General features: G+C 38.2%; 1 protein-coding gene across 3 annotated transcripts in view; it reads right to left on the bottom strand.

Moving 5' to 3' along the window:
* The window catches only part of LOC121959790 (tenascin), a 67,854-nt gene that overhangs the window by 35,252 nt on the left and 10,140 nt on the right, over positions 1 to 22,462 (bottom strand). Inside the window, exon 2 of one of the 3 annotated variants that reach the window (XM_088070804.1) lies at positions 8,535 to 8,757. The gene's annotated coding sequence lies outside the window, so the exon portion shown is untranslated. Of the gene's footprint in view, positions 1 to 8,534; positions 8,881 to 22,462 lie in introns of those variants that run through there. The other 2 variants (XM_042509279.2, XM_088070805.1) reach the window with 2 other exon arrangements.

The raw sequence follows: 22,462 nt of genomic DNA, 5'->3' as shown, positions 1-22,462 counted from the left end.
ATTGGCTGTGAGTAAAACCATACAAATAGTATGTTTTTTCTACATCTGGGTACAAAAAGGATCAAATGCAAGTATCATTTGACTGGAGAAATTTCGATACTACTTGGCAATGGGTTATTTCAGTCAATACCTTCAAAGGTATTAAGTATTGATACCTCGCTGCAGTCACGACTTCATCCAACTCAATGTAAAATGCGTCCCAAGCCACCTTTGCAAGTGGATTGAGCGATCGGATCAAAAAGCCTTTTGGTAGTCGTTCGTACTTGTATTTAGATCTGTCGCTGTCAGATCACCCACGACGCATGATAATACCTGGTATAAACAGGCTCTGAATATCTTCCCGTATATGAGAATCTCAGAAGATTTTTAAGTGACAAATTGCCACTGTTCCACATGGGTTGTCTTTGCTGTTAAGCTTATAGACAGACGGGTCCAGGATTAATGAGCAGCTTGAGCCTGTGTGTATTCATCTGGGGTCCAAAATATGAAGGAGCTCTGCACATGCTGTGATAAATTTTCCTGTGAGGGATGCCTCAGATTTATTTTTAGGAAAAAACACTAAAACACAAGCAGGAATAAAGAGAGCACAATGTGACAAGATGCAGGCTTTTGGCCAACAGTCTCTGTATGTACATAGTGAGATGAGATCAGAGGAGACCACCATAACGACTGAATACCACCTACATTTTTATTAACTCTTCCTTTTTGTTATCCCCACCAGGTGTAAACTTTGGCGGGCCATGAGTTTGGTTGTTTGTGTATCTGCTCATATCTGTTTGTCCACAGGTAATCCTACAAACTAGTGGTCCCATCAGCCTAATCATTTTGGTGCACATTTATGAGCTAAGGATCTTTAGCAGGTTTGATGATTCACAATCTTTGAAAAATCTAATCTATTGAACGTTTCATGGCTTCAATGACTGCTGACACCTCACTCATCTTAAGCGGCCTGTAGGAACTGAAAGTGATTAAATCACTAAAGCAGCATTTCTCACAATCAGCTGGGCTAAAAACAAGCCCTATAATCTGTTGCAGGCCACACTTTTGGCCTTCATCATGGCTCAGCAACTGACATCAATAGAAAAGGCTGGTCTTATTTTGAACTGCAGGATCTGCAGACTGATTTCACACCAAGTAGGCTTAGACAGTATCACAGTATACCAGAGTATTTAAAAATCCCATAGATATAATTTTCAATACTGTCAAGTACAGACCCTCCTCTTTCTAATAAACTCATATGGAGATGCTGTATTGTCACTGTATTGTGTGTCATGCACATCATGCACCACCAAAGGTCAGTTTCTACTGGTTAAAAAAGCAGCTGAGTTTAGAAACATGGCAGTTGTGAGTAGTGGAAATAACACTACAGGAGTGTAAATAGCTGGCCCTAAACGACACAGAGAGAGTGCAAGGAAAAACAAGTATTTTCATATGTAACTGTGGATTTAGAGTATATTTTATACAATATTAAGTTGCTGATTGTTGGAACAGTGGACTAACTAACTGCAACAATAATAAAACTAATTAAGACAGTTTGGGTAAGGTTTGTTGCTGTTGTTGTTTCTGTCATGTATAAATGAAATGTCTTTTATGATGAGTTAATGAGGCAATCAAGCCAATGTTAATCTTAGTTCGGTGTAAAACAGAAACTCAATCCAGAGGCAGGCGGTTGTATTTCTGTGTTTAGTAAGGACAAAAGGTCTGAGAAGGTCTGCAGCGCATAAATGAAGTAGTGATATTGTGAATAGGGCTGGGCGATATTGAAAAAATCTTATCACAATAATTTTTTTTCATATCAGTCTATATCGATATATATCACGATACACATCAAATCACTATTTATGTCAAGCTTTAAGATTCCCTTTTACTCCTAAGTGAGATATGAAGATATCATAGTTCACTGACACTGTTTCATTTGACCATGGTGTGTTGGAGTGTAATAAACATATGATTTATTATTATTTATTAAACTTTCCAGCATTATATAAAAAATAAAAGCTCCGTCTCAAACAAACTTCAGGTAAATTTAAGCACATTGTGCTGATAAATGCTCAACCTCTCCTGACTGCAGGACTCATTTTACTCGGGGAAAAAAACCCTTTTGAGTAGGCCTATTTTTCATATAGCTGCCAACAGCTTGCCAACATTCCCACTTAGAGAAAGAGTGAAAAAATAAGGTCATGTGCTTGTGGCCCAAGGCCCCCAAAATATTACATCTGCCCCTGGTGATAGTAACGAGAGCTCAGCGCAAGCGGCTCAATGAGACACGGAGCAATGTGTCCTGGTGTTTCTAAATAATTCATCCAAAGTCTGATTAGACCTGAAATTAACACAAAGTAGTCTGTAGATGTCTAAAGAAGGAACTTTCTACCTCTGTAAATTTGGCTGTTTCAGACACTCCGCTCTGTCTGTCTCACTGCGCTGCTGTGGGACCATCAGCTGTTGGATCCATGATAATGAAACGCTGTGGAAGCACATACGACTCGGCTGTCAAAACACTCAGCTGTATTCTAGAGTCAAAGTCGTTCGCTGAATTTGGTCCGCCACAGTGCTATTCGTATCATCACTGGCTGTTCATGCTGTCTGTCAAAACATGGCTGGAATGCGTTCAACATCGACATTCTATCAACGACGTCTCATATTTCAATCGAAGAAAAGTTATTTGTAGTTTTCCCGCCCAGCCCTAATTGTGAACATTATTAAGTTACAATTGGGAAAACTCAGGACACTTGAGCCTCATTCCCACTGCACAAAAAAACCTACTAATATCTGCTAACATGGGGCTTTTTACTGTTATGGGAAAGGTTACAATTGGTGTTCACATCCACATTACATGACTGTGCAGCAGTCACGGGTATTTAAGGCCTCTGGCTTCACTCGGTATAGATGGAAACAACACCCAGGTGAATGCGATAATATCAGGCCCTGGTGAGATTCAATGATGCACCCAACAAAAAACACAATCTGTCTCTGCCCAAACAGTGCTTAAACAACAACAACAATTTACTTTGCACTGAGTTTGAAAGATGGACTGAATGAGTAAGAGATATATTAAAAGAAGTAACCGTCATAAAGCTTCCCCCTAGTGTATATGAGAGAGAAAAACAAAAAAACAACACACACACACACACGCACACAAAGGCACACTCGTCTGCTGCAGAGCAGTGTAGACAGCTCTGCTCTGTTGACAACAGGAAAAAAGTCTATAACCTATTTTTAGCAGGTTTACCTGTGTTTAAAAAACTCACGTACATGTGCTAATTCTGGTGGAAAAGTGGTATAGGTAACAATACCATTTCACTATTCTATGCATATAAAATCTGCACTTTACTAGTTTGTTCTTGATTTGATTATATTTGGATTAGTCGCTGCATGATCTATTCCCTAAATCAACTTGATGGGTATAACACATATTTTCCATTGCTATCACTACGGTGCCTTTTAACCCTCGCTCATCAATCCTGTTTTCGTTCCTCTACTGTCCTGACCTCTGATCTGACCTCTATCTTTCTCCATGCTGCCCCGCCACTAGCATTTTGCACCCCTTCACCTTCACACAGATATAAAACTGAGTTTGAGTTTCACAGGTTCACGCACATCTGGTGAGTGGTAGCATAAAGGCAGGTTATGAGTGGTGTTGTAAATCTGAAAACCAGGTCTGTCAATATGTTTTTTTATCTTCTTTGAGAAAACTTTACAAGACTCAAAGACTGATAATTTGCAGTCTTGGAGGTGGAGAATGAATCTCTTAAAAATCCTGAGCATGTGTTTCAGCTGAAGATGCTTTAGGTAGCTTCAAAATGTAGTTTAAAGGTGATTTTCTGCAATTTCTGCAACTGGAAAATTCCTAAAATATGATTTTTAAGCAAAGTTTGATATTGAAGCCATTGAACTTACAAAAAAAGCCACAAATGCATCTTTCAAGGCAGACCAGGGGTTGACCAAGGACATTTTATTTAACTATGGGACATGGCAGGACAATTTGGAGAAAAAATTGAAATAAATATAACCTGTTCACTAAGCTATAATCCAGAATTGCTGTAGCTTTAGTACTCTTCCCCCATGCTGGCAGCAAGAAGGGAACTTTCCCGCGTGGAAAAGAGAAACTGGGAATGTTGGCCCTCGACTGGGAACATCTGTTTTGCTTAGTCAAAGACAGAAAAAAGCCACCAAGGCACTTGTCCTCCACTTTCAGCAAAACTGAAAGTACCACTTCATGTGTTATTTAATGTTTAATTTATAGAGTCTGTCTGTGCAATCAGCCAGTTTCTGGTGACAAGACACAGACAGCACCGTCTTCATTTCACATTCATGAGAACAATACGAGTGCAGCACGTCTGGACACACTTCTGATGGAAAACATCAGTGTCTTACAGCAACGTGTCCGGACTCTGGTCAGCGTGCATCTGCTTGTTTATTCATCTGGGTTATTTTAGCTTTTTTTAAAATAATTTGGTAAAGTCTGATCGTCATAGCATCTGGAACAGCTGGGAATCATCTCAAGAAAAGTTAATTGGACTAGTTACTGTAGCCGATAGAATAACAGAAAATGCAACACCCCATTAGCAGATTGCAAATTTTCCCACTGCGGCACACATATCCTGAAGTGGTCCTTTAAGAATAATAAACCTGAGCTTTATGTGTTCCCGTGTGAGTCTGAGCAGGATGCAGACTTCAGTTTCAATTTGCAGTCACAGGGTCTCTCCTCAATCAAGAAAAAAAAGCTAAAGATTCATTAAAATATATATATATAGTTTTTTCTTTTTTTGGAGCAGAAATGATTAATGGATCAAACAAAAACATAACCACTTTCATAATCAATTACTTTTTCCAGGCACTTTTTTAAGCAATTATCCCCAACATCTAATGGTTTGTGCTTCCAAAGTGTGATAATTTGCTGATTTTCCCCATCATATGTGTTAGTAAACCGAATATCATTGGTTGGTTACACAAATCAAGAATATAAGAGTATGTCACACTGGCGTATGTATTTTATTACATTTTATTGGCAAAATGATTGATAAAAAGGTGGCCTGTGTGGTATTTTCTTCTTTATTAAATATCTGTGAAGAAGTTTTTAAAATCCAAAATTGTTCACAAGTATGTTTACTAGTTTCAGTCTTTGTTGGCACATCGGGGCATACTTTGGTGTGTTACCGCCACCTGTTGATTAGTGGAATAATGTGTCACCAATGGCAGAACTGTGTATCGCATTACCTAAATGAGAACCAAAATGAAGATCCCCTCGTAGAAAAATAGCCCCAAACTACTTCTAGAGGTTTAAAATTCCACAGGGACCCTTTAACATGCCGAAAAAATAGACCATAGATCAATCGATACTGGCACAGTTTGCTAGTTGCTAGTTTTAATTTTTTTATTCTCTGTATCCTTGTGCATTGGAAGCTGTGTAGGATACTAGAAAATGTTCCTCTACTCCTTAATGACCAAGCAAATAAAAGCAAATTTTAATAAGCTAAGAATTTAACTTCTTAGAACAGCCATCTGTGCACAGTCCCCCTCACAACCAACACACCTGATTCTAGACACTCTGGCAGATTTACAATGTTAAAGAGCAAACACTGACCCAGTTTGAGCTAATACACACCCTGCACGCTTATATAATCATATACAGGTATTTGAGTATTATGTGCTGCAGGAGGATGTAAACCATGAGCTAATGCATTTCTCTGATTTAGGAGAAAGAGATGCCTGGATCATTGGACAAAAATTTGCTGTCACAGTTCCCCTTTAACCGTCAGTGTCACTCTGGCCACAGAAGCTGAATGAAATGCAAAGACATGTGATGCTGAGTTATGGTCAACCCCTGGCTCTTTGTGTGGAGATCACACAGAGGGAGACAGTGGAGGACGAGCCCGAGGGGAGCTCCAGCTACTAAATCAGCTGTCACCTCTGACAGAGGCTTGTTTCATTGACAACATCTATATGCACACTAATATTCCACTATTATTCAGACAAAATTCTTGATTTGAAATAGGTCATGTAAACTGCATAACAATGATATTTTGTGATTTTCAGGTAATCATACTCACAAGACAATGGAGTCAAGCATGCCAGGTCTTTTGCTTGAGACATTCTGAATCAGGCCTTATTAAAAATGCAGCATTTTCTTATAAAGACATGTGCAATATACTGATATTAAGCAGGTTTAATGTTAGTAAATAAAGTAGGTATGGGTGGTGGAGCTAAAAATAGTAAATTAAAGCTATGCTGACATGTACCTGAAGTAGCGCTCCTACTTCATGTCTCCCTTGCATAAATCAGGGCCCCAATTTGGCATTGGTCACCAATCAAACTAATTTGCATGCCTTTGTACTGTGGCAGGAAGCCTGATATCCAGGAGAAAACCCATGCTAACGTGAAGAGAACGTGCAAACTCCACACAAAAGTGCCCGTAAATATGCTTTATTGACTGTAAGCTGGAAACAAACTCTCAGCTCTCCAGTTCATATATTAGTAGTATTTTCAAGTCGCATTGGTGCTCCCTGGTGACTAAATAGTCGGAGTCTGGAGCTCTGCAAAAGCCCTGCTTTTTGTGTGTGTGAGGCAGAGAGCAGTTAGAGAGAGAGAGAGAGTCTACTGCTGCTGGCAGAAAAAAAAAGAAAAAAGATTATGACAATTTATACTTGATATTTGAGATAGTCATTTTATATATCCAATGTGGAACAAGCCATGATACATCTGATATATATTGCCCACCCCTACTTGGATATCAACAGGTTTTTAGATATGCACAAATAACAATGCAGACCTTGAGGCTGTGTTTGCATGGTCCAACAAGTCTGTTACCGGCAGGAAAACTTACAAAAAAATTCTATTTTGACACAGAAAAGGAAAATGACACACAAATGTACCCGCAGCTGTTGCACTTGTTTATATTCTGATATGATAACTGACATGTTAGGGCATCGACCAAGCACAGAATGGCGTCATAACTAAAGCAATGCATGGCTGCTTGTGAACTGGATAATTAGCGGAATATTCATTTTCATTAGCCATCTAAACATCTCAATAAAGTAAAAAAAATTACAATATTTGGAATTTGATATGGGTCATGTAAATAGCATGTTCTGTTTACAGTCGAGTCTTTGCGTTGTCCTGGATATGTTGTACATAAACCATCTCACCAACAATTTGCAAGGCTGATGTAGAGATGCATGCCCAAAAGAAAAGCCGACATTTCTCATCAAAAGGAGAAACACACCTATTTTTAAATATTATGAAAGACTTGGATATCAACTGGTCTTTAGAAATGTCTAAATATCGCAACATTGACCTTCTCTAGAAGATGGTTGAAGGAATAAAAATAGCAAGGCTGTGTTTGCAAGGTCCAACAAGTCCACTGCAAGTATAAAACTTTGAAAAAAAACAAAAAAACTAATTCATATGCAAATTAGCAAATTGACAAGTGACTCCAGATGTTTTTTTCTGTCAAAATATAGGAAAGTCTAATGTTAGGTCACTTTGATCGGAGTATGCACAGTTGCAGGTAAACGAGAATATTAGTAGAATATTAATTATCATTATCTATGTAAACAGCTTGGCAGGAATATTTGCATTTTTTGGAAAAAAGGGCAAAAACCGGAATATTTTCTGTGCATTAACGTAGTCACTGAGATATTTTTCCCACCGTGTGGCACAGACACACAGCAAGAGAAGCTGTGAAACATCCCACACTGAACAGCTGTGGACAGGACATGATGTGCATGCTGATATGAGTCGTGGGATCAAACAAAAAGTTCTACATGCATCAGAGAAACTAAATGATTACCATCTTCCTCCCCTGAACCATTCCAAAGTTAAAACCACCGTAAGCCAGACCTGAGTTTCAATTAGGCAGAGCAAATGGACTGAATGGATGAGCTACTTTTTTTCCCTCCTTGCCTACACTGGCAAATCCTGCCACCCACTTTTCCCTTTAATTTAATCTCCATGATGGAAAAATGACACACAATGAAAACTGAATTGCATTGCCGAAGGTAACGTGATGAATCATCAGGCTGCACCAGGCACAGGGATACTGGATACACTCACTCCTCATGCACAAACACACTTGCAGATGGGCAGTTTTTATTTTTAGAAGTTTTGATGTACAACCTGACAAAAAATTTGAGAGAATTTTTTTTTGGCATGAGGCGTTGCTGGCTGCTGGCCCTTTTCTTTGCTAAGACGATCAAAGCTTCCACATGTTCACTCCCTTAGCACTCATCATCATCTCTGATCCTGCATTGGCTGCTATGTGAGTTTGACTGAGGAAGAAGTTGCAGCATACACCAAGAATGCACTTCCAATAAGCTATAATGAATGTCTTCTGCTGTTGGAATGACCTACGCTAGAGAGAAATCTACTGCTAAAAAGAGGTAAGAAGAAGAGAAAGCTCGGTACCACTATATATACACCTCTATTTTGAGTACAATAATTCAAGAAAAAGTCATAAAAAAGTCAGGAAAATTGACTTTTACCACATGAAATGCACTGAATTTTTTTCTCAGAAATACACAAAAAAATCTTCTTACCTGTACTAGTGCAATTTGGTTGTCACAAGCTCGTGCAGGTAAGATGAGGCGCTCCTCCGAGTCTTCACACCTTCACTGAAGCCAAGAAAAACGATGCTTTGCTCCGTCTTGCAGCCTCTCCAGCAAGGTGGCAGCTCCGTCTGTCTGTCTGTCAGTCCTCCCTCAGCAAGCTTTTTTATCTCCCCTCACCGTTCGCAGCTCAGACTGGAGTTCAGCTCCTTCACTGACAGAGAGTGAGTCAAAATCACACACAGACAGCGAGAGAGAGAGAGAGAGAGAGAGAGAGAGAGAGAGAGAGAGAGGGGGAGAGTGGGAGTAAATGTCTTTTAAAGTGTGAGGAGTAGTTTAGGTCAGACCCCCATTTGCTTCAACTCCAACCCTTAAATAGCTGTCATTTTCCCTCCCTCCATAGCCTGTCTTCCCTCCCTCTGCTGTAACTAATGGATGCGGAGCTGGGCTGCTGCCTTTAAATGAGATGCCAGTGTTACTGGGAGTCATGACAGAACGAGCGGTGCTTGTGGTTGTGCAGGAAAATTAGAGGGGAAAGCTGGGGAATGAGAGGAGAGTGAAGTCACAGTGTAGACACCAGGCAGACGCTTCAAACATATTAACTTTGCAATAATGATTTATGATTGTCTCCTAGAGAAATACAGAATAATCTAAGCTCAATTTACTCAAAGATGTTATATCTGAGGACATCCCCTCCTCGATCATTCATCATCACTACACTTTATTTCCATACTTAGCTCTGATCCCTCACAGTGTGAATCTATCTGCAGCGCCGTCACAGTGATGGATATCTACAGAAAACAAATTTTTACCATGCATGCAAAGCGCTCTTAATTGAATAAATCTGTGCCACGTTCCCTGATTGAACAGTAATCATCCAGCTGATGATGCATGAATAAAAGAGACTAAAAAGTCGATGTTTAAATGCAAAGCCAATTCCTGCAGGAAATGTTTCCTCGCTCAGACACAGTCATTTCTTGCGCAGACACACTTCCATTTTCATACATTTAACAGATGGGATGAGCAGGAAACAGATTCGTAACTGTTAGCATCCAGCCATGTTGGATTAAAATGAAAGCAAGCTGTAAAGGAGTCTGTCATTTCAGTTGTTCCCAGCCTGAATGTTCAACTGCGAGACGAAAAGGGGAAGCAGGCTGCATGTCAACATACGGACGCAGCCGCCACAGTTTAATCTTAATGTGATTAGACGAGGATAAGGCTTAAATCTTTAAAGTGAGGCTGGTTAAGACGTTCACAACAGGTTTGTTTACCATTTGTTGTGGATGCAAAGTGTCAAACAGCCTTAGATTGAGTGGGATCTTTCAGATTAGGCAACTAATGTGTAGGCCTGTTATTATAATAATAATAATAATAAACTTTATTACAACAACATATCCCCAATACAATATGTACACAAATTAATTAATGTGCTGATGTTTTTTGTTTAATTGAGAAATCATTTGGTTTATAAATGTCTGGAAGTTGTAAAGAAATGTTAGGAAATCACAATTTCCTAAAACTCAAGGTAATATTTTCAAATTGCTTGTTTTGTCTTACCAACAGTGCCAAACACTGTTTTGTCACATAATATTAAGAAAGTAGGAGATCTTCAAAACTGGGAAGATTTTTGCTTAAAGATAACTTAACAGTTAGTGTTTAGTTTTTACTTAGTTTTACTTTAGTTTTTCTCTCTTTTTTTCTTTTTTGGGGATATATATTTAAATAAACTTTCATAATCTGTTTTCCTTCATTTACTCATCAGGTTGTGCATTGCTTGTGTAATCTTTTGTTAGCTTTGCTATCACTGCTTTATTTTATTTTTGGCAGAAGTAGTATATCAGGGTGGGATCTTGCTACATATGCTGATTTCTATATTATTTTGTGCAACTGTATATTTTGAAAACTCAATAAAGAAAGTTGAAAAAAAAAAAAACTTCATTAATCAACCAACTGTAAACCTAATGACTTTTGCAGCATCAGTTCTTTGTGGTTTTGGGGGAATCCATCTAACTTTCATGCATATTGCATATCTTTCAATTAATATCAAAACATTGTGTCAAACCGAATGGACCAACAGGAAGTTACTGTACATTTACACTTGGATTGTTCATACAATAGTGTTAGAGGTTTTACCTTCAGTGTATTTCAGAGCTGACAACTTTTGTATGTATGTTTAAGTCTTTTTAGGGGAAAGAGACAATGTCTCATCTCCTTCCATTTTATTGTTTTGAGTCTTCTGTTTTTAACTCAAATGTCAAACCTGTCTTCCTCCCAACTACCGCTGTATAAAAAGCAAGAAAGTCTGCATACAGAGGGAAGGTGAATGGGTAAACAAACCAAAAGTCAACCAACTTTTTCTAATAACATCGGTGTGTGCTCATTTGTGTGGCATACTACACTAGTGAAAAATGTCACGTGACATTACAATACATTCGTAACGACCATATCTATTTTAGCTAAACTATGGTGACTTTTCTAATCCTGACCATGTGCTTTTGTTGCCTAAACCTAAAAGTTAACCTAAATATGTCGCTCAACCCTACTGTAAATCCTAAATATATTCAGTTTTCCATCACTTAAGACAATGGAAGGCTGCAAGTCCTCACAATGTTTTGCATTTTTTTGCCTGAAAAATGACAATCCATTACCAAAGCAGATAAGTAATTCTCTGCCTAACTGTTTATGATAATAATAAAGGTAGAAGGATTTTAATAAAGATTTCTGCATTATTAAAGAGAAAAGAACCCTTACAATCAAAATGTAAGGTCCGGTCTTGTGTTTATAAACTGACAAAGAGAAGTAGAATCAAACTAAAAAAAATAAATCCTGACTAATCGAACAGCACAACACAGATAAGTAGCTTTGTCACTTTCCATTGGTCGGTTGGTCGGGTCAGGTAAACTAGGTCACAAACACAATAAGTGTCTGTAGTTTAAGATCTTGTAATGCAACACAGGAAACATATTCCTGTCTGAAACAGAGTTCAAGTAGGTGGTGAAGAGGGTCCATTCTCAGCGAAAGGGGATAAACTCATAAAATGTGTCACCATTCTTTAAATCAAATCTTGTCCTAGGCGTCAGAAGACCCCGGGGTTCTGCCCAGAAGAATGAGATAATGTGTGCACAACCACGTAAATAGGTCACACTGACCCCCCTTCAATTTAGGGCTCCACATGTGTTTCACATGTACTTCACGCTGCAATACAATGCATGTGGCTCACGCTCAAGACATAGAACATTTGCAAGCTATTGCTACTGCAGCTGTAAACAAAATGGCAGATATGATTACAAGACAATCTGAAGAACACCGCTGGAACAAAAACACTTATGTAACCGTGTCTGCCACTTAACAAGACTAGTCTGCCAAGCTAGGCTCACAATGACAATGTTTACATGCTGATATTTAGCACGTATGTTTGCCATGTTCACCGTAGCCTGTTAACATGCCATTTATGCCCAATAAGTACTGAATACAAAGTACAGCTGAAGCTGATGGAAATGTCAGTTTTGCAGGGACATGGCCATAAAGTGTTGGAGAAATCACACATTTGACTTGATGATGGCGCTGCATACGATGTTAAGGCTTCACCAATTCTATTGCAAGTTTTCCTATGAGGAATACAAATGTTTACCAAATTTGATGGCAATTCATCAAATGGTTGTCAAGACATTTTACTCATAACACAAATGTGAATTTGGTAGGTCATTCTGATGGATGGCGTAGGTCATTCTGACTCTCACTCATAGTTTCAGTTACAAATGTCTCTGAAGGTGGGGCCTGAATTTCAGTGCAGGATTGCTGGTATTGCACATAATTTTACAGATTGCTGTAAATCTAGCACTTTTGTGTCAGTGATGTAGATGGTAACAGTGATAATCACAAGGAACCTCAAATACAGGGCAATGCAATTACAAACGTGATGCACCAGTCAAAAGACACGTTCAGGACATCTGGCTCAAAATAGGGTAATATGAAGGGATGACTTCTACTGACCAGTGTCAGTAAAATTAATCCTCTGGGGAACATAAATGTCTCATTAAATTTTGAGCCCAACAAATCGTTAAGTTACTTCAGTCTTGCAATTCATACAACCCCAACACTGGCATGGCTAAAATGTGAGGTAATACAGGTAAAAGAATATAAAAGTCAAACACATTTCTGAGTAAATCTGCCATGCGTATGGCTCAGACCGAAACCATCCCATAATCTCAAACACCTGTGTTGGTTTAACAAAGTAGGTGTTATAGATACAGATCTTCCTCAACTTAAAAGTTCAGGTCCTTATCCTGAGCTTTGATTCGTTACAAGATACAGAGATAATCAAATCCAGTGAAACACTGTGGATTACAGTATAAACATATTTATAACTACAACAGAGACTTTTTTTTGCAAAGTTTAACAACACTTTATGAACCACACAAATAAACCAAAAACAACCCTCCAAAAAAAATAAAAAAAACTCTTATACCTTTTTGGTTCAAGGTGAGTAGATTCTATTGGCCGTTCAACAGTTGTTGAATCTTTAATTGTTTGCATTATTTCTTAACCAAAATTGCCAAAGATTTACTGGTTTCATCTTGATTCACACCAAGATACAGAGAGAATAGAGGCCAGTGAAATAATGTGGACCACAGTAAGAAAACATAACTCCAAAAACAACCCTTCCAAAAAAGTCTTTGTCCTTTATGGCTTAAGTTTAGTAGAGTCTACTAGCCAATCAACAGTTGTTCATCTCTAATTCTTTTCATCCTTTCTTAATCAAATATGCCAAAGCTTCACTAGTTTCAGCTATTCAAATGTGAATTTTTGCGGTTTTCAAATTTTCATATGAAAGTACCTGGAAAGGTTTTTTTAGAATTGGTCCGGGGTTTTGACAGCGTATGATCTATTCTAACTCCCAACTAATGGTTTGAGTCATTTTCCATACAAAAATGTCAACTAATTCCCCTTCTGCTTCTCATTTTTTACTATAACTCACTATTTGAAAAAAAAACAAAAATCTTCGAAAAATCTTGGACATTTTTCACTATTTTATAACATTTCCCTTGACCAAAAAGTTGAATGATAGAAAAAAAAATCAGCAAAATAACAATACTTCACTTGAAGGGAATAACAGCCATTCAAATCACAAGTTATTCAATTTAATGAACTGGTGTGTGAGACTCTCCATTTCTTCTTCAAGAGACTGCATGGGATGGGATGGGATTCTATATTCATGCACTGAAATATTTTTTTCATCTATGTGCTTTGAAAACTTGCCTAACATTTCGCATTTTTTTGGTAGTTTACAAAGTTTATACACCTTTTTTGAAATTATAGTTGTGTCATGTTGTTCATAGAGTTGCACTGACGTGTTATTTTGTCCTGTCCTTTGTCATCTTAACAGGCTGAAAGCGGCACAAAGAAAAGCAAAGTGTCTCCAGTCTGACCTTTGGACAGGGTTATAATCATACAGCTCAATGGCCCATGGTTAGTTTGGGTTTAACTGTTTACTTAAAACCATGAGGTCATCAAATGTTTTATTTTCTCAAACATCAATTGCGGCAAAAGTTGACTTTGGCTTTTTTCTTACTCGACACGCTCACAAAAAAAACTGACAAAACGTGCCAAACAATTTTATTTGTTTATATGTTCAAAATACTATGTTATATGTAACAATGTGGGAAATGTTGAAAGACTTGTGCAATGAAAGAGTCATTTTTTTGTGTAGACATGGATTACGATGAAAAATTTACATAGTAACCCACATAATGTTTAATTATGAAGCTCTACGATTACTGGGTGTTTTCTCAAAGCTTTAAAGTAGGAGGTAAATGTGCTGTTTGATCTTTTCTAGTTAAAGAGTAAGGAAGAGTCTGACCTGAGAATAAGGTCAAAATGATTGTTATTGGAAAAGTAGTCAAAAATACTGAATAGTATAAATAGTACGTTATATTTGGATTGGTAAGTGGTGAAGGTTTTTGTTTGGAGCTGTTGAGTGAATTTGAGAAGACAAACTGATGTAATTTTGTAATGATTCAACTTGTTCTATCAAATTCAGTTTAAAATTTTAAGTGTGTTGGATTTGCTTTGAGTTTTCCACAGCATTGTCACCTGAATGTGGGCCATCCAGATTTACTTGTAATACAATTAATTAATCAACTTAGGATCATTTCGTAAATATCTGTTTGGTTGAAAAAACACAATTAGTATACTATACATATATTCTACAGTGTAAAGCAATAAAATATAAAAACTTGCAAAGGGATTGAATATTTACAGGCACTGTTATTGCTAATTTCAATTCTTAACCCTTTGAAACCTAGATGGACATCAGTTTTTCTTGTGCTACATTCAGGCACCTTTCAAAAGCATTTAAACCTTTGAAATCTGAGCAAAAAGATTTAATTCTCTTCAAAAACATGGAAAAGGGCACAAAGGCAAGAAATTGGTGACCAAAAGGTGACCAAAAAAACTGAAAGAGTTACATGAATTATATATTTAAAATAAATTACAGAAAAAAAAAATATATATATATATATATATATATATATATATATATATATATGCATGCGTGCGTGCGTGCGTGCGTGCTTGCGTGCGTGCGTGCGTGCGTGCATGTGTGTATATATTTGGAATTTTTTAGCACTTTTTCAAACGTTTGTTTTTGTTTTGGCTAATTTTCAGGGGAGGGGTTTTTGTAACTTTTTATGAATTTATTGCCAATTTTAGTGTCATTTCTCTTGAAGTTGCTCACATGATTTTGAAAAAAAATCAAACTGGTTTGCCCAGGTTTCAAAGACTTAAACCTACAAACCATATACAACATATTAATGAGGTTATAGTCCAAGATGACACTGAACCATATCTGTTTCTCTCAGACTCATAGATTGTGTGGTTTTTCCAGTGCGGGTCACCAGATTTATTACCAACAAAATATCAGTATCTCATAAACACAGCAAAACAGCGAGAGGCTACTTCTTAGATGACCTCATTAGTTTTTAATGACCCACTATAAACTTGTGACACTTGCAAGACACTTGTATGGAACTTTATCTGCCAACAGTTTGTTTCATAATTACAGCTGGTCGTAATCATAGTAGTACATGATTTAACTGTAGAATAAATCAAACACTCTCAAATGACAAAACATTGGCAGTGAGGAGAGAGTTGCGCATCAAGTATCCAGTGGTGGAAAGGAGATTTACTCATGTACTGTACTAAATTTTAAATATAAAAACATTAGAATTCTAAACAGTTTTCTGCATTTCTTCCCTATTTATATCAAATTATTTCCTAATAATCATCCTCTCGTTTTTAAACTAATTTTTGGGTAACATTTCTTAAATTTTGTGGGACATATTTTGCCAAAATGCCCATTGCCTTATCCCCTCTGTATTTAAAAGAAACCCAGAGCACAAAAAAACTGATGTCGACAGCCACAACTGTGGAAAAGGCAAAGAATAAAAGACAAAAAGATGGAGAGCCGTGAATCCTCAAATGTGATGCTACATCCTCATCGGTCTGACTCTGAGTCAGCTACAGGCCATCTGCAGACACTGAGCAGACCAGAGATGTCACAGCTCACACAAACATGAACTAATATGGCTCCTAAGGCATCACAATCCCTCTCAGGTCCCTCCCGGGCCTTGCCAGCCCATCTGCTGGGAGCTTCTGATTACAGTTACTACTGGAAGAGCGGCTTCGACCAAAACCACAGACAGCAAACTGTGCATGGGGATCGCTGCCCTTTGTTGTCTCTGTGTGGTAGCTCTAATGAGCTTGTGCGCTTTACAGATTAGAGGCCTGCACTTGCAGGCATTAGTTTAAGGATTATAGTGACACTGGTGAATGATGCGTACTGTATGTGACCCTTTGTTAACAACTATGTTTGGCTGCGTTGAGTCAGAGCTTCATCAGCCACGGGACGCGATAATCTTAATAAGATCAGTGATCAGTCATTCTGCACTGCGGTTAATGTCAGAGTGATGAGTGGGATTACAGGGCTGCTTTCATCTTTCATACAGCAGACATACATAATTTAGATTATAAATGTATTACGTAAGTCCAGCAGTTAGCTGCATTTCATGGAACTTGACTCAGCTGTACCACACTAACGTTCACACTAATGTTGCACTAAGGTTCACACTTCTGTGAAGTTACTTCAGACTTTCTATGGAGATCAATTTGTAGTTTTTGTGAAAGTTCAAAGTAACACTTTAAAGCTGGGCATACACTGTACATTTTTTAGAAATATTAATTCTGACTCATACTGTGTGAGTAATTGTCTGCATAGTAAAGGCAAAGCTCATGATTAATGTGCTCACACCGCAAGGTCCAATTGTCAGCTCACAACCTGTTGGTATAAAAAACAGCCCATCAGTCCCTGTGGAACGTCCTGGCAATTGTCAATAAAGATTAGTTTGACAGCTCCCAGGCAGGTATTAGCAACAATGCTAACAGGGCAGATGTGTGCTACCTTGATAATCTGTGCCATCCTGTGTAGCTTGGAAGACCTGGAGAACAGCAAGCTACTTTTGCTATTGTTAAATGAATAGCTAACATTAGCTATGCTAATATTTCTTGTTGTGAAGCCTGGCCTCCACATTTTCCATCCACTGACATGTTGCCATGGCATTCCCAGATGCTCTATTGGCGACTTTGCACAGGCACAGGGAGAAAAAAAGGCACTGACATTGGGAAATTGACTGATGGCTCTGCTTCAACAACGTTTGCTTCGACCTAAGTTTCTGAAATGTCAGAAATTCATCCAACTGTCCAACAGCCATTCGGGAGCAGATGATAGGTCCTTGCTCCCCCCAGTACACTGCACTGCAAAGTACCCCCATGAAGCTGAAATTTGGCCCGACTCTAAAATGAGTCAGTCGGCTCAAAAATCAGGTCTATAACAGGCTAAAATTGTACAATATATGCTGGTTCTATTGGAACAGACAAAGGCTGGTTTCAAAATTGCAGATTAACATACTATTATTTACATTAAAGGGATACTTTGCCAATTTTCAACTAGCTTTGTGTTAAAACAATGAGGGTAGCAGTGCCTAGAGTGCCTTCATCCTCTAAAGAACACAACTGTTTGTACAGAATCTTAAGACTATACATCCAATTAGATATTTCAGTCAGGGCCAAAGTGATGGCTAATAAATGTATTATCTTATTTAATTTTAGATAAGGAATTCCACATTCATTGTTCCAATAACATTATTACTACTTATTTGAACACCTGAACAGATTCAAAACACTGCCTCAACATTCAACCTACAAAAGGAACATGTGTCTCGTGTTGTAGTCGACACAATCCAATTTGTCGAGTTAATGGTCTTATTAAGCTGGAGGGGAAATTATCAGTGTCAGTTAAAACAGACAAAGAAAAATAAAAGACGCGCAATGACTGCACTAGGAGAGTCTTTTGTTCATGCTGCATGCCCCAGTGAACTCAGTGTTGTAAAGTGAAGATGTTCAGGGGTTATTACCCGCACAAAGAGTGTTCTGAAATAAAGAAAGACAATTGAGCAGTAGATATAATCTGCCTCTGGGAGAAGTTTAGAATGAACCCATTACCTCTGCCTGCTTTTGCCATGATTACTTAATTATAAATAACTTAATAATCTTTACAAAGATGGATTTCATAGCTCTTATTCACTAGGTTTTCCCCCTGAAAATTTCAATTCGAAATTATTCCAAGTATGCACACAATACTATTTTCACAATAAAAAATAAGCTTGCCAAATCCGGAAGACACTGGAAAAATGTATTTTCCCCTCAACGAATCCTCTTAGGTGTTCAGAATGAGCAATACACATTGTCCTGAAATACATCAACAAAAAAAAGTCCAGCACAACAAAGCCATGAATGTTTCAACTCATATCATCTGTAAGCCAACTTGTCTCTACTGGTGTTTACATCACTGCATTAGACTGTATCCTCTCTCGGGTGCTGATGACATTCATGCCAACTGTGATCCTGCTACTTCTCCGTTTCTGTTTGGAATATTGCTGTGGAACTATTCAGCTTCCAACTGTTAAATAACAGTCTGATGGAGCAATATTTAAAAATCTCTGAACACATTAAACAACTGTTCCGATATCTTTCTGGCTTGAGACTCTTTAAATAAAAGTGATGTTTGTCTTTATTGCAGGCTGAGTCTGGAAGAGAAAGGACTATTGTTTTTGGATCATTTTCCCGTAAAGATTAATCCTTACCTTCCTTACATCCCTAAGATTTATTTTGCACTCTTTTGGGAGATACTTATGCACTTGAGATATAACTGTTAAATTTTGTTTTGGTACATCAGGAATATTAAATTATCCTCTTAGTAGTGTTGTCAAACATAGCGATTTACAATTACATATTGATTCTGAATATTTGAAACTATTTTAATACTCCTTTTTTAACAGTATTGATACAACGATACCGGCTGCGCTTTCTCTCACTCTCCTATTGTTAATGATACCTACAGTCATTCTGCAGTTCAATGCAGTTCATTTAATAATTTGTTTGTTAGTAGTAATCATTAGTTTAACAGACATTTCAAAAGGGAGAAATATATTGTGTAATAATATAAGTAATTTTGTTTTTAAATTTGTATTTAAGACATTTTGCTACTTTAAGGACCTCTGGCCACCCTGTAGTATCACCATCAGAGATCCAGTATGAGACAGGCTACAAAATGATGTGCACTATCTTTTGTATCTTATAAACAAGTGTAACTGAAATTACAGGGTAGAAATCTTTCTGGCAGTCAACTGAAATCTGTCTCTTCACTTTGTTCATGCACTGCTGATTCTTCTGTGTTGGCAGCTTAATATTGTGGCTCCAAGCATGTCATTTTGTGCCTTTAAAAGTTATGGCCTGCAGCTGAAATCAGTCCAGGGTAAGTTATAACACTGCTGGTGCGCTCTGCTTGAGCTGCAAGGCCTCCCCTCTTTCCAGGCCTGCCTCATTCCATCCAGCTGACATTTCCCCACTGTGGGAGATGGCTGGTCTTCACAGAGGCCACTGAGTCTGGCCTGAGTTAGCAGCTACTCAGCGCTTTCATGCACACAGCTGCAGGAACTCTGTGGTCTCCACTTGGACGAGAACATATGGAAAATGTGTGGGAGCATGAAGCGATCGTTCTCACTCCTGTGACGTCTTTGACTGTGAGGTCCGTCGGTTTTCACCATGTGAGAAATAGTCTAATAAAAATCTCTGGTTAGTCTATAAAGACATGTTGAATGATAAAGATTATTTGATGTGATCCCTTTTCCTTATCTCAGGCTAATTTCTAACATTTAGCAAGACATTTTGTACTAACATACTAAGTAAATTTGGCTCAGTGGAGTGAAATACGGCTGCACTAACTGACACCACCTGCATCACATTCAACTGAGAATACACAGAGGTGAATTATTTCCTCCGACGTGCAGATGAGCCGGCCGAGCATCAATACCTGTCAACACTTGCTCTGCTGCATCGAGGGCATGACCCAGCCCAAAATAAATACATTATGTAGATACAGTATATTTCAAACTGTCAGGTCACACTGAGGCAGCGCAGCACACCATTTCTCTGTGCAGATGACAGGAAGGACAGGGGTGTCTGCAACTGATCATTATCTTTCGGAGCTCCTTTCATGTCCAATTAGAAGAAGGTCGGGGATACATAAATGAGATGTTGTGTCAGATGAGATGAATGAAATTTGGCTCATCTGTGTAATTAACAATGGAAACCAAAGCCTTTTTATAATGTGGCTAACAGTACATGGAGATGATGTTTTACAGCCACTGTCCATCTGCAGGAAAGACACTGACTTCACACATCATCTGCATCACCATCACTACATCCCTCACAGTTACTCATGTACTGTACAAATACATGCACTGAAGTCACTGGAGTCAGACGCTTCACACACTCACACACTTATTTATGTCAACTTGGGAACTCTAAATCATATCTGACTTCTGCACTGTGAAACACTTAACTTTCAACACAACAAGTACTGGGAATGTTTGTACTGAGGAAAGCCATTGTTACAATGCATGGTGCTGTACAGGCACAGGTGGAGTTCAGTGCTCCTCTCCTATAATGTAAGCCAATGTGTGGGTGATGGTACAATGTATCCACAAGATACTTCAGTGAGTATGTTTACATGCACAAAACAATTTTGTGTTTGCTTTTATTCTGAAAAAGACAATATTTCTACGAAGGCAAATGAACATGAATTTTCCACTAACAATCCTGTATATGTACAGCCGTGCATACTCCAGTTAACGTGCACTAACATGCCATTTATCACATAAAAATATGGAGAAGCAGAACAGCTGGAGCCAAATCATTCAAAAGCAAATCATTTTGCTTCTTTGCTTAAATATAGGATTTTTCAACAGTTTCCTACCGGTGGCAGACTTCTTGGATCATGCCAGCTCAGGCTCCCTCTTTCCTTCCTGAAAAGGTCGGTGATTTGCGTGTATCCAAAACTGTTATATAAGTCTTTTTATAAAGTTTAAAAGGCAGATGTGCATCGCCTTCCAATCAGAAATGTGGGATTTTCATTTGCATGCATCTCTACCCCCACCTGCACACTATTGGTATGTTGGCTTGTGTACGATGTATCCATGGCAACGCACAGCGTCGACCGTAACAGACATGAGGCCATGTGTCGCAAACTGCAGTTAAAAAAAATAGTTGAGAAGCATATTTCGAATTGAAGCATACATGCCTAAACAATGCTCCTGAAACCCAAATAATACCAGCACTTCCCACATGTCTTCATCAGGAAATGCTGAAATCGTAGAAAGGCCTAATTCTGAATATTTAAACAGAATATGCTATTTATATGACCTGCATCAAATTGAGAATATTGTCATGTTGGCAATAACAGCTGAATATTTGTGTGCATGTAACAGTAGCCACTGTTGTCTTGCAAAGCTAATTATCGGAAATTCTGAAATAGAGCACTTATTAACATCTACTGCAGAGGGGCTGTACGTTAACTGTCTTTTCACTTAGCACTGCTGCTACAGAGGTTGAAAGTTTTGCAGCAAACAAGATGTTTAAGATTATTCAAATTCTGTATTGTGGGAGTTTTGGGGATTTTATGTGACCTTCCAAAGGAGGTTGCAGCAACCTGAATCCATTTAGAGTCATGAAAATTTGTATAAAGATTTTGTTTAGGCTTTCTTTATTCTTTTCTTTTTAAGGGCCGATATATCTTGATCTCATTTTTCAAATTCCAAATTATCAATATCAGTGTCAGCCTAGTGATCTTTCTGGCCGCAGTCTACCGAAATCCTTCTCTTCAGTTCATTCATTCACTGCTGATTCTATTTAGTTGGCACCTTAATATTGTGGCTTCAAACATGTTATGTACAAACTTTCTACAGGATCTTGAAGGTACCACAGAGGAGGCTGCAATCTGAATGAGTCAACTAGCAACAGGAGAAAACTTGTGTACCGTCGAGTCGATGGTGTTTGTGGTCGGTGCCACAAATATTTTTTTGCTTGTGATTCTTTTTGTATAAAAAGTAGCAGGAAACATTAACAACACAAGGCACAACCAAATATTTTCCACATGAGGTCAGAAAAAGAAAACTATGTACCAAACGGCACCCCCCGTCTCTCCTCGCCTCCCCAACAAACACATCCAGAAAGCTATTTCAACTCCACATATTTTCACCAATGACTGATGCACAGTCACCATTATTAGTACAAAAAAATGGAGCACTATAAGTCAGCTTGGTATTCATGAACGATATTTTCACCTTTGGCAAGCATCTCTGTATCAATTCATTTCCAGTAAATTTTGGACAGTCACAAAAAATGTGTTTATAATCCCTCCAGCACAAATTTGTGTTATTGCTTACACATTTTCGAAAATGGAATTTCACCATTTGAGTCGGTCACGTGATGCACACTGGCCCAGAAAGACTTTTCCCCATTTG

The sequence above is a fragment of the Plectropomus leopardus genome, chromosome 20 (genome assembly GCF_026936395.1).
Source record: "Plectropomus leopardus strain MGB_pleo_1.0 chromosome 20, ASM2693639v1, whole genome shotgun sequence".
Taxonomy (NCBI): domain Eukaryota; kingdom Metazoa; phylum Chordata; class Actinopteri; order Perciformes; family Serranidae; genus Plectropomus; species Plectropomus leopardus.
The sequence above is the reverse complement of the archived record's forward strand: the minus strand, read 5'-3'. Positions and strand labels throughout refer to the sequence as shown.